Source organism: Erythrolamprus reginae, chromosome 8 (genome assembly GCF_031021105.1).
Source record: "Erythrolamprus reginae isolate rEryReg1 chromosome 8, rEryReg1.hap1, whole genome shotgun sequence".
In the NCBI taxonomy this organism is placed as follows: Eukaryota; Metazoa; Chordata; class Lepidosauria; order Squamata; family Dipsadidae; genus Erythrolamprus; species Erythrolamprus reginae.
The window spans coordinates 953,048-970,546 of record NC_091957.1 but is presented as its reverse complement, the minus strand read 5'-3'; the positions used below and the strand labels follow the sequence as shown (position 1 = coordinate 970,546).

The 17,499-nt window shown below is 45.7% G+C and overlaps 1 protein-coding gene across 7 annotated transcripts in view; it reads right to left on the bottom strand.

The window, feature by feature from the left end:
* Positions 1-17,499, bottom strand: part of NACC2 (NACC family member 2) — a 69,223-nt gene that overhangs the window by 15,219 nt on the left and 36,505 nt on the right. Inside the window, exon 1 of one of the 7 annotated variants that reach the window (XM_070758592.1) lies at positions 5,340-5,358. The exons of 5 other annotated variants lie outside the window; for them this stretch is intronic. The gene's annotated coding sequence lies outside the window, so the exon portion shown is untranslated. Of the gene's footprint in view, positions 1-5,254; positions 5,274-5,339; positions 5,359-17,499 lie in introns of those variants that run through there. One more of the 7 variants, XM_070758594.1, reaches the window with a different exon arrangement.

Genomic DNA, 17,499 nt, shown 5'->3' with positions numbered 1-17,499 from the left:
GAGTTGGGTGGAACTGAGCAGCTCCCCTTTGGGCAAGCGGGACGACAGAGACACACACACACACACACACACACAAACACACAGGGAATTTTGTGTCCGGTGCGGAAGCACAGAAGTGTACATGAAAAGCAGCAGGGAGGAGGAGGAGGAGGAGAAAGAAGAGAAGGAGGAGAAGAAGACAATGAAGAAGAAGATGAAGAAGATGATGAAAAAGATGAAGAAAGAGAAGATGAAGACGAAGAAGATAAAAAAACGAAGAAAAAGAAGAGGATAAAGGAGGAGGAAGAAGAATAGAGGAGGAAGAGAAGGAAGGAGGAGGAGGAGGAAGAAGAATAGAGAAGGAGGAAGAGGAAGAATAGAGGAGGAGGAGGAAGAGGAAGAGGAGGAGGAAGAATAGAGAAGGAGGAAAATGATGAAGAATAGAGGAGGAGGAAGAGGAGGAAGAGGAAGAAGGATAGAGGAGGAAGAGAAGGAAGAAGGAGGAGGAGGAAGAAGAATAGAGGAGGAGGAAGAGGATGAAGAAGAAAAGAAAGAAGAATAGAGGAGGAGGAAGAGAAGGAAGGAGGAGGAGGAAGAAGAATAGAGGACGAAGAGGAGGAAGAAGAAAAGAAAGAAGAAGAAGAATAGAGGAGGAGGAAGAAGGAGAGGAGGAGGAGGAGGAACCTGCTGTGTTGGAAGATCTGCAAGAAATACCATTTGCCGGCAAGCAAGAACGAGGGGTGGGGGGTGGGGGGGCTCAGTTCATAGAAAAATGAAGAAGTTTAAAACTCTGGGACTTTAGAATTAAAACAGAGACAGGCACCTGCCACATAACACCCTGGACTTTACAATTGTCGGTAAGAAAGACCCAGGAAAATCTGGATCGTAGGATACAGCAGTTCCCGCAGAACAGAAGAGGAAAAAAACCTGGAGAACATCACACAATACAAAGACCTTCATTTATAGAAATGGAACAAACAGTGGCCCAAGGAAGCGAAGACAGGGCCAGCAGTCATAGGGGCCTCGGGTGCAACTGCAAAACAGCTGGAGCTCCACTTGAACGCTACTGTCGGCATGGACAAAATCCCCATTGGTCAATTGCAAAAGACGGCTTTACTCAAAATAGTTTACATCCCATGACGAGACCCCCCTAACATCACAAAACACCAACAACTGCCTATCCCAGGTGCTTGGGAAGGGCGGGATAACCAGGCCAAAACTCCAAATCCAGTCCAAACATCTGGCTGTGCAACCAATCATAATACCAATAAAAGGGGAAGTAAGGAAGAAGAATAAATAGCACTACTACAACCATACCATGTGGGTTAATGTATAAAGAACTGGGAGAAGTAAGCGTTCGTGGGGCTGGGAGCATCCTCGGTTTACCAGCCTCTCCGTAAACTGTCCTGGGTCATCTTTGCAAGAAAGCAGCTTGTTTCGGTTCCCCAATCTTAGCTGACCTTTCTCCCACCTAAAATTTTATGACTGTTGCTAATGACCCTAGGAGAGGCAAGGAGCTCATTCTAAGAGACACTTCATAGATGGTGCTCGGAGGTTCAGCTAGGGCAGAGGAGAGATTTTTTAGAAAGTAGGCACATATTCCATCAGGACCAATAGATAAGAGATGGCTTTAATTTGTGCAATGCCCTTCTGATAGTATCTTCAGTAAAATCAATGTGGATTAGGGCATTGCAATAAGTTGAGGTACCACTAGAAAATGAGGGGGAGATGCCATTGCTGTTGACAAAGACTGAGCTGAAAAAAGTGTTGAAGAGCTTAGCCTTAGCGGCATCATCATTATCGTTACAATCATCACCATTTCGCCCTTTGAGAGGTGGGATGGTTTGGTGTTTACGAAATTGTAGAAGGCACGATTGGATGTTGAGTCTGTGGAGAAGGGTGGCATAGAAATCAAATAAATAATCAAATAAATAATCAAATAAATAATAAATAAACAAACAAAAAACCCAAACAAACAAATAAATATAGCTTTTCTTTTTGCTTGCAGTGGTAATTAGTACAGTCTGTTTTTATTTGGTGGCATACGGTTTTGCATCAATTTTTGAAATTGGGACAATTGGAGGAGAGGAAGAGCAGGGTGAAGGGACAGAATAACAGCACAACAGAATATAGGGCAGTCTTCGGCTTAGGACCACAACTGAGCCGAAAATTTCTGCTGCTAAGGATTCATTTTGTTCCATTTTATGACCTGTTTTGCTACAAGTGGTTAAGCGAATCACTGCAGTTAATCAGGTTTTCCCGTTGACTTTGCCTGTCAGAATTTCTCAGAAGGGGAAATCACGTGATCCATGGGAGATCTGCAACCGTCATAAGTATGAGTCCCTGGCCAAGCATCTGAATTTTAATCATGTGACTACGGGGGTGCCGCAGTGGTCGTAGGTGTGAAAAACCTCGCTTTTCAACAATGCTCGCCTGCATTTTTACTGCTATTATCACAATGTTTTCTGACCGGCTTTGTTTTTGTTTTATTTTTTTCTAAACTGGCCTAAAATCTATTTCAGAACATCATCGTCACTCCAAACTTTGGGAAGTTGTGATGGCAAATTTTTGCTTGGTGTTTGAAAGTCCAGGACAGCCTCTCTTCTTGCAGGTGGAACTACAACTCCCAAGATCCCGTTGGAGGCCGGTTCTGAGAGTTCTAGACTCAATGGACTGGGAAGGCTTCCCGTTAGGGAAGGGACTCTTCCGGAATCCCGGAGGGGGTCTAGGAGAGCTTCTTCTCATGCTTTGGAAATTTCTCCAGCCACCGCATCCCATTTTGGCTCTTAATTTTGGGTGTGTGTTTGATGTGCCCGCCAGGTGGCATCTGTGTCTCAACGCCATCTTTCTCCAAGACAGCCCTCCCCTAGCTCAGCTGCAGAAATGTGCCCCTTGGCACAATGCAAACTCCGTAGCCGGCCTTGTTTTGAATGAAGGGAAGCTGCCCATTGCATTCTCTCAGAAGGTGGGGGGGACCAAAAACTTTGGGCATCCTACAACTGCTTCCCTGGAGAGAAGGCTCCCTGCCCTGGGGACAGATGTGATGCTGTTCTGCAGCCTCCTGCGAAATGCTGCAGTTGAATAGCTTCTCTGGCTGGCCTCAGTCTCCACGGATAAAAGAAAACGAGATTTGTTTGCAAAGTAGGGGTCAGCTTGGATCCAAAATCACAAGGGGAATAAGTGCTGTGACAAGCTTTGCTGACAGGTTAGAGAAAACCTTTTCATAGAAACCTAGAAGATTGACGGCAGAAAAAGACCTCCTGGTCCATCTAGTCTGCCCTTATACTATTTCCTGTATTTTATCTTAGGATGGATATATGTTTATCGCAGGCATGTTTACATTCAGTTCCTGTGGATTTACCCACCACACCTGCTGGAAGTTTGTTCCAAGCATCTACTTCACTTTCAGTCAAATAATATTTTCTCCCGTTGCTTCTGATCTTTCCCCCAACTAACCTCAGATTGTGCCCTCTTGTTCTTGGGTTCACTTTCCTATTGAAAACACTTCCCTCCTGAACCTTATTTAACCCTATAACATATTTAAATGTTTCGATCATGTCCCCCCTTTCCCTTCTGTCCTCCAGACTATATGGATTGAGTTCATGAAGTCTTTCCTGAGAAGTTTGATGTTGAAGACCTTCCACCATTTTTGTAGCTCGTCCTTGGACCCATTCAATTTGATCCATCTCTTTTTGTAGGTGAGGTCTCCAGAACTGGACACAGTATTATTCCAAACAGGGTCTCACCAGCGCTCCATACAGTGGGATCACAAGTTTGAAGTTTCCAAACTTCAAACGTGGCCCAGATGTGAGGACCTCAACTCCCCAAATTTTCAGACTCATCGCTAGGAAGGCTGGAAATGCAAAGATTCCTCTAGAGTTTAGGGAGCTCAGCTATCACAATTTCTCAGCTCGCGCATGGCCCATTGCTAAGAATTCCGGGCAATGATGAGTCAACATCTGGAGTCTTAGAAGAAGATAAGGAGTCCGAGGAGGGCTCAGTCCACCTTCTCTCACTTGGCGCCCCCCAAGTGGTGTGGGATTACAACTGCCACTTTCTGTAGCCAGCGTTGGTTGTGATTCTGTGGTTTTCATCTTGTTTTGCTTACCTTCTTTATATTAATTATCTACCTTAGAGGAAAGCCAGCAGGACAAAGAAACGTCCGAATTCAAGGTTCAGGGGAAAGAAAAAACAACAGCACAGACTGAGAAAGAATGGAACATAAGAACCCAAGAAGAGCCCTGCAGAATCGGGCCAAAGCCCATCGAGTCCAGCATTCCGTGTCCCACAGTGGGGGCCCCAAATGTCCATGGGGATCTTGAGCAGAAAGAGAAGGCAAGACCCTCCCTTTCCCTTGACCCCCAATTAATGGGACCCCAGGGAATCCTGCCTGCCTCAACCAACATAGAGGCAGCACTTGAACATCCGTTTCAATCACTACCTATGATACACTTGGCATCCCTGAATCTGTCTAATCCTGCCTTGAAGCTATGCAGGCTGACAGCTGTCACGACCTCTTCTGGAAGGGAATCCCATCAACCAAGGACCCTCTGGGTGAAGAAATATTTCCCTCTATTTGTCCTCACTTTCTTACCTGTAAGCTTTAGGGAGGGACCCCTCGTCCTAATATTATGGGATAGAGAAAAGAATTGTTCTCTATCCACCTTTTCTATCCCGTGCCTGATTTTATACACTTCGATCAAGTTGCCTCTTAAACGCCGTCTTTCAAGGCTGGAGAGACCAGGACCACGGAATCACGTCAGGGCATAGAGGGAGAAGCCCGTAAACATTTTTAAAAATTAAAATCCTCTAGGGATGTGTAGGGTGGGGGAGGGGAGTCAGAGGACCATAGCTGGACAGCCATGTTGTCTGCACCGTCCCTGGAATTCCTCCTTGACAAATTACTCGCTCTCAAAAGAGTGATCCATCAGCCCTCGAGGAGGAAATCTACCGGCTTTCTTTCGACCCGTTCTCTAGACTCCCCAAATAAAGCTGGGGGGGGGGGGGTGTAGCCAGAAAGCTTCCGAAGAGCCCCCCCCCCTTTTGCCCTGCCCTCTTCAAAACTGGCCCATCATAACTCAAGAAAGAGGTCAACCCCCCCCCCCCAACTCTAACTTTCTTCCCATGCAGAAATTCCCGTAAGAGGACCCCTCCCCGTTTCTCCAGCCCTGCAGAAGCCCCCCCCCAATCTGAAGGCATCCCCGAGAGAGTTTGAGCTCAAGGCGCCCCTCCCCAATGACAGCATTCTCCACCAGAAGGGCAAGACGCAGCCCACCTTAGCTGCCCGGCACTGGAAGCGAGGGGTGAAGGGAGGAGACCCGGAGGAGAAAGGCAGCGCGGCACCACACGGAGACACTCACAAGGGTCCCCGGGAGAGACCCCTCCTTGCTTCGGCTCCCAGCCTGGGGATGGTGGACGGGCTGAGCTCTGGGGTTCCTTCCTTCGCCCTCCCCTCCCCTCCCTCCCTCCCTCCAGCCACTTACACTGTGAGTCAGCAGAAAGAGGCATGAGAAAACCCAAGCACGGCTGGCGAGTCCTGATGCAACTGCAGGGGGGGGGGGGAGGAAAGCCACATGAAAAGGCCGAGTGGGGAAGCGGCACATGCCAGCCAGCCCTGCTATGTGTGTGTGTGTGTGTGTGTGTGTGTGTTTCTGGGCTCTACTGAGCCAGCCTTTGGAGGACAAAGCCAAGGAGGGTCTGGATTCTCTGCAGAAATCCTGCCCGCCCATCCATGCCCAGCACGGCTTCTGGAAAGCGGAATGAGGAGGACAGAATAGCAGAGTTGGAAGGGACCCTTGGAGGTCTTCTAGTCCAACCCTGTGCACCAGCAGGGACCCTAAGGGCATTCTGAACAAATGGCGGTCTCTCGTCTCTTCTTAGAAACCTCCCAGTGACGGAGAAGCCACAACTACTGGAGGCAACTTCTGTCCCCTCGATTAGTTGTTCTCGGTGTTGGGAAGTTGTTTCTTCTTCTTCTTCTTCTTCTTCTTCTTCTTCTTCTTCTTCTTCTTCTTCTTCTTCTTCTCCTTCTTCTTCCTCTTCTCCTCCTCCTCCTATTTTTTATTATTATTATTATTATTATTATTATTATTATTATTATTTATTAGATTTGTATGCCGCCCCTCTCCGCAGACTTCTTAGTTCTGGATTCCTTCCTTCCTTCCTTCCTTCCTTCCTTCCTTCCTTCCTTCCTTCCTTCCTTCTTTTCTTCCTTCCTTCCTCTTACTCTCTCATCTGCTGCCTTCCAGATGTTCCAACAGACCGTGTTCTCCAACTTTGCATCCTGCACCTGTTTTTTTTAAAGTCTACAAGGCCTCTATTTCTAACCAATAGGAGCAAAGGCTGTGGATTTTGGGAACTGGAGTCCTGTCGTTTATGGAAGGCTCGGCAGGCGATTGGACGAAGAAGGGGGGCCACAATGGAAGGTTGGGAGACCCCGAGGAGACCCTAAATCAGAGCCTTGCCCACTTCTTTCAGGAGAAATTCAAGATATTTGGAAATTCTCCTTCAGACTGCTTAAATCTCCCTCTCTGGATAGCTGTCTAACGCAGGGGTCTCCAACCTTGGCAACTTTAAGACTTGTGGACTTCTACTCCCAGAGTTGAAGTCCACAAGTCTTAAAGTTGCCAAGGTTGGAGACCCCTTGGTCTAAGGACTGCAATACCCAGAATTCCTCTGGCTCGTTAGACAACGTCTAGAAGGCACCAGACTGGGAAAACTCTTCCAGATCCTCTCAATGTGGCAGGCAACCACACATCGCATGTTGTTGTTTCGAAGCAGCCCCTTCACCACATGGGTGGCTTTCGATGTGTCATCGTGGGTTTCAGATCCTTAATTTCATAGGATTTCTTCAGCGATGTTTGTGCTGTGGTTTCCGAGGCGGACAATCGGATGGGGGAAAGGCAGAGGTTGGGGGCAAGATGGACACTGATGTTCTGGCGGGATTTTATGGTTTTTCCAGAATTGGTTAAACTCTGGAGAGCAAAACACAGGTCTCTTTGTGACACCCCTCCCCCAAAGGTCACAACCTAAAACAGGAGTGTCCAACTTTGTCAGGTTTAAGACTTGGGGACTCTCAGAATTTCCATAGGCCTTGGGCTGAAGTCCACATGTTCCTTCCTTCCTTCCTTCCTTCCTTCCTTCCTTCCTTCCTTCCTTCCTTCCTTTCTTCCTTGCTTGCTTCCTTCCTTCCTTGCTTCTTTGCTTGCTTGCTTGCTTGCTTGCTTCCTTCCTTCCTTTTCCTTCCTTCCTTCCTTCCATATGTCTTTGGACACTCCTAAAGCATATAACCTCAGGAATCTGGCTTGTGCACCATGGTCTAATGAGCATCAGATGGACTTGAGCCTACATCTAAACCTCCCAATGCTAGTAGAGGCAGTTCACTTGAAATGACCATCCAAAACATGGACAGTAGTGAAAAGAGAGGCTCCCCCAAATAGACCCTTGATACTGAACGGTAGAATCAACCTGGCCACCAAACACAGAATCTTCTTGCTGTAGGAGACACCAATTCTGGTCGCACCCCAATGTTCCTTTAAGACGTTGAGCTTCAACCTAACTCAGTGGTCCCCAAACTTGGCCACTTTAAGACTTGTGGACTTTAACAGCATAGCTGGCTGGAGAATTCTGGGACTTGATGCCCACAAATCTTAAAGATGCCAAGTTTGAAGACCTCTGCACTTACTTCTCATCTCCAGATGGTTTCCACACGATTCTTTTCAACCATCTTTCCTGTTTTAAAAACTCCCCTTTGGCGTCATGTTGTAAAAAAAAAATCCCATGGGGCTTCAAAGGTGTTTTTTCTTTCTGGCCCTATCCTTCCAGATTTAAAGGAAGAAGCCTCATCCCTGGTGGGAATTTCACAGCCAATAATTAGAAGCAAAAGTTCTCTAGGAATCACGCAAGGGTTGAAGTTTACATGTCCTCCATCCTACACGCACATTAAAAATACACTGCTCAAAAAACCAAGGGAGCCCTCAAAGAACCCATCCTAGATCTGAATGAAAGAAATATTCTCACTGAATCCTTTGTTCTGTACAAAGTTGAAGGTGCTGAGAACATGCGAAATTGATGGTCAATCCGTGTTGCTTCCGAAGTGGACAGTTTGATTTCACAGATGTTTGATTGACTTGGAGTTATATTCTGTTGTTTAAGGGTTCCCTTTAATTTTTTCGAGCAGTGTACATTTAAAATACGACCAGAATGAACAAAAGAGTTTTCTTTAAAAGGTACAAGAAAGCGCTTTGTATTAAACTATGATATAAGGCTCTGCTCCGTCATGATGCCTGGGATAGAAAAGGTGGATAGAGAAACATCCTTTTCTCTATCACATAGGACAAGAGGCCCCTCCCTAAAATTCACAGGTAAGAAAGTGAGGTCAAGTCAAGGGAAATATTTCTTCCCCCAGAGGGTCCTTGGTTGGTGGGATTCCCTTCCAGAAGAGGCCGTGACAGCTGTCAGCCTGGAGAGCTTCAAGGCAGGATGAGACAGATTCATGGGTGCCAAGCATATAGAAGGTTATTGAAACGGATGTCCAAGTGCCGCCCCTATGTGGGTTGAGGCAGGCAGGATTCCCTTGAGTACCACTTGTTGGGGGTCAGGAGAAAGGGAGGGCTTTGCCTTCTCTTTCTGCTCAAAATCCCCATGGACAATTGGGGGGGGCTCTGTGGGTCACAGAATGCTGGACTCGATGGGCTTTGGCCTGATTCAGCAGGGCTCTTCTTAGGTTCTTATGATATTTCACTGGGGCCAATTGACAAAATATGCCCATGTTACTCCAACACTCCGCAGTCTGCATCGGTTGCTGATCAGTTTCCGGTCACAATTCAAAGTGTTCGTCATCACCTATAAAGCCCTTCATGGCATCGGACCAGGGTATCTACAAGACCGCCTTCTGCCGCACAAATCCCAGCGACCGGTTAGGTCCCACAGAGTTGGTCTCATCCGGGTCCCGTCAACTAAACAATGTCGTTTGGCGGGACCCAGAGGAAGAGCCTTCTCTGTGGCGGCTCCGACCCTCTGGAATCAGCTCCCCCCAGAGATTAGAACTGCCCCCACCCTCCTTGCCTTTCGTAAACTCCTTAAAACCCACCTCTGTCGTCAAGCGTGGGGGAACTGAAACATCTCCCCCTGCCTATGTAGTTCTTTGTGTATGATATGACTGTATGCATGTTTTTATATATATATTGGGGTTTCTTGTTTTTTAGACTTTTAAAATGTATTATTGTTATTTTAGGTTCTAACTATTAGATTTGTCATTATATATTGTTTTTGTCATTGCTGTGAGCCGCCCCGAGTCTACGGAGAGGGGCGGCATACAAATCTAATAAATAATAATAATAATAATAATAATAATAATAATAATAATAATACCCCATGTTTTTAAGGCCTTCTCAAAGGCCAAATCCAGAGAAGAAGAAGAAGAAATAAAAACGCAGCAAATTTGAGCAAATGAAAGGAAGGAGCCAGGCTATTGACTTAGGTATCTTGTCTTTATATAAAACCCTATCCTGCCCGTTCTAATGCAGATGTATCTGTCAGGGATTACATAAGCTAATAAAATGCATTTAGGGCAGAACAGAGATCTCATTACAAAAGGCATTTTAAGAAGCGGGTGACACAAAACTCCAACTGTTTCTTCGCTTGGCTCGCCGCGAATTCCCAACTAGCACCCAACTCGCATCTTTTGGCCCCGCGGGGAATTGGGAGCACAGCAGCAATGATGAAACTCATTTACGACGAGTCCTCGCACTTATGACCGTTGCAGTCTTCCCTACGGTCATGTGACCAACATCCAGGCGTTCCCAGGGTCACGTGACCTTCCCAACATGCAAAAGTCAAGAGGGGGGGGGAGGTGTATTCTCTTAACAACCCTGTACTTCGCTTAACAACAGTGATTCGCTCAACAACCTTTAAAAAAAAAAAAAAGACTGTAATATCCGGTGTGACTTACTTAACAACCGCATCGCAGAGCGACGGAAATTCTGCTCCCAATTGTCAACGTACCTGCAACCTTTTACCTTCAAATTTGCAAAATCTTAATAGAATTACAGCGGTGCCTCTACTTATGAAATGAATTCGTTCTGTGACCAGGTTCTTAAGTAGAAAAGTTTATAAGAAGAAGCAATTTTTCCCATAGGAATCAATGGAAAAGCAGATAATGCATCCGATTGGGGAAACCACAGGGAGGGTGGAGGCCCTGTTTCTTCCCAGGAGATTCCTAGAGAGGCCCCACGGAGGCTTCTCTCCACCTTTAACGGCCCTGTTTCCTCCCAGGAGATTCCTAGAGAGGCCCCACAGAGGCTTCTCCCTGCCTTTTCCGGCCCTGTTTCCTCCCAGGAGATTCCTAGAGGCCCCACGGAAGCTTCCCCCCTCTTTTCCGACCCTGTTTCCTCCCAGGAGATTCCTAGAGAGGCCTCACAGAGGCTTCTCCCCACCTTTCCCGGCCCTGTTTCCTCCCAGGATATTCCCATGGAGGCTTCATCCTGCCTTTTCCGGCCCTGTTTCCTCCCAGGAGATTCCTAGAGAGGCCCCACGGAGGCTTCCCCCCTCTTTTCCGACCCTGTTTCCTCCCAGGAGATTCCTAGAGAGGCCTCACAGAGGCTTCTCCCCGCCTTTTCCGGACCTGTTTCCACCCAGGAGATTCCTAGAGGCCCCACGGAGGCTTCCCTCCTCTTTTCCGACCCTGTTTCCTCCCAGGAGATTCCTAGAGAGGCCTCACAGAGGCTTCTCCCCGCCTTTCCCGGCCCTGTTTCCTCCCAGGAGATTCCCATGGAGGCTTCATCCTGCCTTTTCCGGCCCTGTTTCCTCCCAGGAGATTCCTAGAGAGGCCCCACGGAGGCTTCTCCCCGCCTTTCCCGGCCCTGTTTCCTCCCAGGAGATTCCTAGAGAGGCCTCACAGAGGCTTCTCCCCGCCTTTCCCGGCCCTGTTTCCTCCCAGGAGATTCCCATGGAGGCTTCATCCTGCATTTTCCGGCCCTGTTTCCTCCCAGGGGATTGCTAGAGAGGCCTCACGGAGGCTTCTCCCTGCCTTTTCCGGTTACAGTTTCGGAGGCTCAGGTTTGTAAGTGGAAAATGGTTCTTGAGAAGAGGCAAAAAAAATCTTGAACACCCGTTTCTTATCTAGAAAAGTTCGTAAGCAGAGGCGTTCTCAGGTAGAGGTTCCACTGTATTGGGACTCTGCAGGGACTTCTTCCTCTTTCTGGGTAAATTCTACAGGAACGTTTCCAGTTTTCTCTTCCAGCTATTCTGAAATCAAGAGATTTTTGCTAACCAGAGAACGGAGACCGTCCGTAATACTTTTATTTTCTTTGACCCCAGATGGCCACTCATCCACCCGTTACCCACATCGCCGAAAAAACCCAGCAGGTGGAAAATAAATAAATAAATAAAAATGGCAAAGCGCAAACAAGCATTTCCCAAGCAGCCAAGGGGGCCTGTGCCCACCGGGGCGTTTGTGTAAAGGCAGAGGAGATAACATAACTCATTCATCTTTAATATTCATAGCCCGGTTGATTTGCATATCGTGCCATAAATAGTCGAAGCCGAGGTTGAAATACGAGTGTTCCACTTGCATCCCTAATCCTGCCTAGAAATCAAACATTCTTTATCTCTTAGATGGGCGGGCTGTGATTTATGCCGCTTGCTTTGCAACTGCGGGGTTTTTTCTGCGGGGGGCTTCCTCACCTGTATAGCAAAGGTGGCGAATCAGTCCCAGCGACCGGTTAGGTCCCACAGAGTCGGCCTTCTCCAAATCCCATCAAATAGACAATGTCACTTCGCGGGGCCTAGGGGCCCCTGGCTGTCTAGAATCAGCTCCGCCCCCCAGAGATTCATACTGCCCCCACCCTCCTTGTCTTCTGTAAGAACTTGAAAACCCATCTATGCCTCCAGGCTTAGGGTCACTAGACCCTAGCTTCTGACCGACAAGAGTCTATGGAGAGGGGCAGCATACAAATCAAATCAAATCAAATCATCAATCAATAAATAAATAAGTGTGAAAATTACTCTAAAATGTGCAATAGGGTTGATATTCCTGGAGGGGTCTGTAATATGGCAAATGATTTAGCTTTACTAGATAAGTGGTCAAAGCAATGGAAACTGCAGTTTAATGTTTCCAAATATAAAACAATGCACTTGGGGAAAAGGAATCCTCAATCTGAGTCTTGTATTGGCAGTTCTGTGTTAGCAAAAACTTCAGAAGAGAAGAAATTTAGGGGTGGTTAGGCGGTAGGGAAAGCAAGTAGAATGCTTGTCTGCATAGCTAGAGGTATAACAAGCAGGAAGAGGGAGATTGTGATCCCACTGTAGTATAAGGTATAAGGGCAGACTAAGATGGACCTTGAGTTCTTTTTCTGCCGTCAGTCTTCTATGTTTCTAAGTGTCCTCACCACCCACCCTGCCTGGTTTCGGTTTTGCACCGTCCGGATGCACTTGGCGCAGGGAATGGGCGAGGGAAAGGAAACGCAGATGGTGTTGCAAGAATCTTTCGGGCTGAGAAGGTCCCGGACCACAAAAGTCACATTTCTCCAAAGCTCTTTTGCAACAGGCCAAGAGGGGGATCTTGTCGAAGCCGCGTTTCTCAACCTCGCAACTTTATGACGGGAGGGCTTGAATTCCCAGAATTCCCCACAGCTGGCTGGGGAATCCTGGGAGTTGACGTCCACCTGCCTTAAAGTTGGCAAGCTGGAAAAAACCCAGGCAATCTCAGACTTACAAGAATCTGCTTGGTGACCATTCACTAAATTCACAATTACAATGGCGCTGGAAAAAAAAGTCTTCTTTTCACACTTATGGCCGTTATAACATCCCGAGGCGGTAAGGAAAGCGAGTAGAATGCTTGGCTGCATAGCTGGAGGTAAAACATATAATAGAGAAGTTTGTTTTCTCACCTTCAATCATCTCCATTTTTATTTCATTAGAAAGAACATGTTTTTTTCTATCATATTTGTTGTTTTGGTGATGGTTTCTTTTCAAATAAAGCTGCATAAATCAGTCACGTGGACACCTGGTCCACTTGACAAAGAATGACCCATTAAGTAAACCATCCAAGAGGTATGGATAAGTTTTAGTTAACTTCAAAGACTCTTCCGACATAGATCTGTTCTTCCTCCCACACTCGCCTTTGACGATCAAATAATTAGTCCAGAACCGTGTCCCTTCCATTTTTTAAAAGTTTAGGGTGGGAAGGACCTAACAAGGCTCCAGACATCTTGGAGGCATCGACAAGTCACTGCCAAGGCAAAATGTATTTATTCGTGGATTGAACATATGAAATATTAATTTATATCCTGAGTTTTATCTCTGTGTGTCTCCTCTCATTTTTGCCTAAATCATTGTGGGCACCGGAGTCAATGATTGTCCACTTCTGGAAATAAAAAGGGTTTGTTTTCTTTTGTTTAAAAGAGTTTTTTCCCCTTTTGGCTTTCAATGGTAAGATCTTTTTCTTACATTGGGTGCTTTGCCTGAAATTGATTTTTGATTTTTATGAACTGTCTGCCTTGATGTCGAATCATCTTCAGGCACACGTGAGGGATTGTTGCCACCCTCAAAACAGAGAGGAATATTTTACCCATGGACAAAATTGTCCTTTTGGAATGGTCATTCTTGCTCCTGCCTTCGCGTGTAACTTATCCTTCCTCTGTTAACTCGCTGCCAATTTTCCTCCTTCTAGCTATGGTTGATCTGATCTTCCAAATTATTTCTTAACCTTCATGAGTCTTCTGGTTGGGGGACAGGTGCCTAGGGAAGGTAAAATTTTGATTATTCCATCTTTCCTCCCAGTTGGGGGCAAGTTATTCTTGAAGGCAAAATCTTGATGATTCCTTGTAGAAACATAGAAAGATAGAAGATTGACGGCAGAGAAAGACCTCCTGGTCCATCTCGTCTGCCCTTCTACTATTTCCTGTCTTTTATCTTAGGATGGATCTATGTTGATCCCAGGTATGTTTACATTCAGGTCCTGTGGATTGACCAACCACGCCTACCTGTAAAGCTGCAACATACAGTTGTGTGAGTGTTATGAAGTCGCAGCTGCTCTAGGTACCGAGATGACATAAGAAAAACAGTTCTGTTAAATCTTTTAGAAAATTGATCAAACTTATTCTCCATGATGGGAGAAACATATGCACTTTAAAAATAAGGGTGTACAATTGAGCTGAGGCTGCCCACACCTGCAACATCTTTAAAATAACCACAGAGTTGGAAGGGACCTTGGAGGTCTTCTAGTCCAACCCCCTGCTTAGGCAGGAAACCCTACACTACTTCAGACAGATGGTTAAACTCCAACCTCTGCTTAAAAGCTTCCAGTGTTGGAGCATTCACAACTTCTGGAGGCAACTTCTGTTCCACTGGTTAATTGTTCTGACTGTCGGGAAATTCCTCCTTAGTTCTATGTTGCTTCTCTTTGTTTAATTTCCATCCTTTGCTTCTTGGTCTACCCTCAGGGGCTTTGGAGAATAGCTTGACTCCTTCTTCTTTGTGGCAACCCCTGAGATACTGGAAGGCTGCTATCCTGTCTCCCCTGGTCCTTCTTTTCATTCAACTAGACATTTATTTATTTATTTATTTATTACTTAGATTTGTATGCCGCCCCTCTCCGAAGACTCAGACAGTTCCTGCAACCGTTCTTCTTATGTTTTAACCTCCAGTCCCTGAATCATCTTTGTGGCTCTTCTCTGCAGCCTTTCTAGAGTCTCAACATCCTTTTTGCATCGTGGCGACCAAAACTGGATGCAGGATTACCAAGGCCTTATAAAGTGGTATTAACGCTTCACATGATCTTGATTCTCTCCCTCTGGAGTTTGTCCTTAGCCGTGGCCATCCGTCCAAGGTCTTTGTGTCTGGGGAAAATCCTCTCCAACCCGATCTCCGCACTTCAGCAAGAGGAGAGGTTCCCCATTTTTTAAGGAGAATGGTTTTATGCTGATATTTTTTTTAAAGAAAAAATCTGATATTATTTTTGGTGGCAACAGCTGCTTATATAACATAGCTGATGGTGAGATGCTTGTTAAGAGTGTTTCAGTTAAAAAGTCTATTTCTGGAGGCCATACATTGTTTCTCGCAAACTCAGAGGAGAACTTAGAACATTTATGGGTGCCATAAATTGTAAAGTGAAGGGGGGGAAACCTGCTGAATTGCCCTTTTTAGCCAATTTAATAATGTTTGTGAGGAGCTTTCCATCCCCTGTAGGCATTTAGGCAAGGAGTTAGGAAGGCTAGAAGCAAATCCTTGACCTTAGAGGAAGGAAGGAAGGAAGGAAGGAAGGAAGGAAGGAAGGAAGGAAGGAAGGAAGGAAGGAAGGGAGGTTATTCTTTCTCAGTTGATGTAGAGGAAGAGGAAGAAAGAGAGAAAAAAGAAAGAAAGAAAGAAAATAATTCTTCAATCCCTCTTTCTGTGGTGAGGTGAAAAAGGCTAGAAGGAAAAGGAAGAAAGAGAGAAGAAGGGAGGAATGAAGGAATTCAATTTAATTTATTATATTTATAGGCCGCCCAACTTCTGTTGGACTCTGGGCGGTGTACAACAAATAAAAGCACTATAAAACAATTTTAAACCCTTATATTAAAAACATTCATCAGTTCTAGGCCAGAGAAAGAAAGAAAGAAAGAAAGAAAGAGAAAGAGAGAGAGAGAAAGAAAGAAGGAAAGAAAGAAAGAAAGAAAGAAAGGAAAAGAGAGAGAGAGAAAGAAAGAAAGAAGGAAAGAAAGAAAGAAAGGAAAAGAGAGAGAGAGAAAGAAAGAAAGAAGGAAGGAAAGAAAGACAGAAGGAAAGAAAGGAAAAGAGAGAGAGAGAAAGAAAGAAAGAAAGAAGGAAGGAAGGAAGGAAAGAAAGAAGGAAGGAAAGAAAGAAAAAGAGAGAGAAAGAAAGAAGGAAGGAAAGAAAGAAAGAAAGAAAGAAAGAAAGAAAGAAAGAAATGGCACAAATTTGGCCCCACTCTCTTTCCAACCTTCTCTTTTCTCTAAACGTTTTAAGCCGGCAAACTTTCCAAGACCGATTGACTCTCTAGGCAGCTCAGGTCAATTCTCCCTCCGGACCCACTTTGCCCCAGGTGCACAGTGTCGGGGGAGAAGAACCCCTGGCGAACCCTTCATTGCACAATGCGGAGATGCGACCACCACTGGAGCCCCTTCCTCCTAGCTCTCCCCCCACCCCACCCGGAACTTAAGAAATGATTGCAAGGCCAGGCAGCCTCCGAGGCACACGCATGTTGCTTAGTCACGGGCTATTTTCAGATTAGTTAATCATAAAACAATGCAAAGGAACAACAGGAGGAGATTTGGTTTAGCAATGATTCACGGCAAGGGTGCAGAAGTTTTGGGAAGGGGGGGTGGGGGGTGAAGGTGGAAAGAGCTGCGGGCTTGGTTTTTTTGTTTTTAACGGAAAGATATTAGGGGGGGGCACATTCCTAGAAGGTGCAAATGCCAGGAAAGGCCTGGACACCCCAGGACAGCATTCACACATGCTACATTAAAATACATTGGCTATTTGCACAGATTTCCCTCTGCGGCCAGGTTTAAAATGCAACTGCTCCAGCCGATAGTAAGCTTGTAGTATGATCTGGTTGAATGGTTTGTTTATTTGTTTAGACGTCTATGTCAGTGTTTCCCAACCTTGGCAACTTCAAGATATCTGGACTTCAATTCCCAGAATTCCCCAGCCAGCATTTGCTGGCTGGGGAATTCTGGGAGTTGAAGTCCAAATACCTTCAACTGGTCAAGGTTGGGAAACACTGGTCTATGCCACCCAATCCCGAAGGGCTAAGATTTTTCAGTTTTAGTTTCATGCAAAGATTTTTCGATTTTGTATTGTTTAAATCTTGCATTATTTGTTTTGCATGGTTTTTGACAGTTGGGGCTTTAATATTTTGTATACTTTTTATCCCGAGTCTGCTGGAGAAAGGCTGCTGCCTATAAATACACTAAATAAATAAAAAATAAATAAACTGTGATGCTTCAATAGAAGATAGAGAAGATTGAGGGCAGAAAAAGGCCTCCTGGTCCATCTAGTCTGCCCTTAGACTATTTCCTGTATTTTATCTTAGGATGGATCTATGTTTATCCCAGGCATGTTACTGTGGATTTACCAACCACGTCTGCTGGAAGTTTGTTCCAAGCATCTACTGCTCTTTCAGTCAAATCATATTTTCTCTAAGGTCCCTTCCAACTCTGTTGTTCTATTTTATTCTAATATATGAGCGGTTGCCACAAAAAAAGAGGGAGTCAAACTATTCTCCAAAGCACCTGAGGGTAGAACAAAAAGCAATGGGTGGAAACTAAACAAGGAGAGAAACAACTTAGAACTAAGGAGAAATTTCCCGACAATCAGAACAATTGATCAGTGGAACGGAAGTTGCCTCCAGAAGTTGTGAATGGAAGTTTTTAAGCAGATGTTGGATAACCATCTGTCTGAAGTAGTGTAGGGTTTCCTACCCAAGCAGGGGGTTGGACTAGAAGACCTCCGAGGTCCCTTTCAACCCTGTTGTTGCTCTTGTTGTTATTAATCAAATGTTTGCCGGGCTGAATC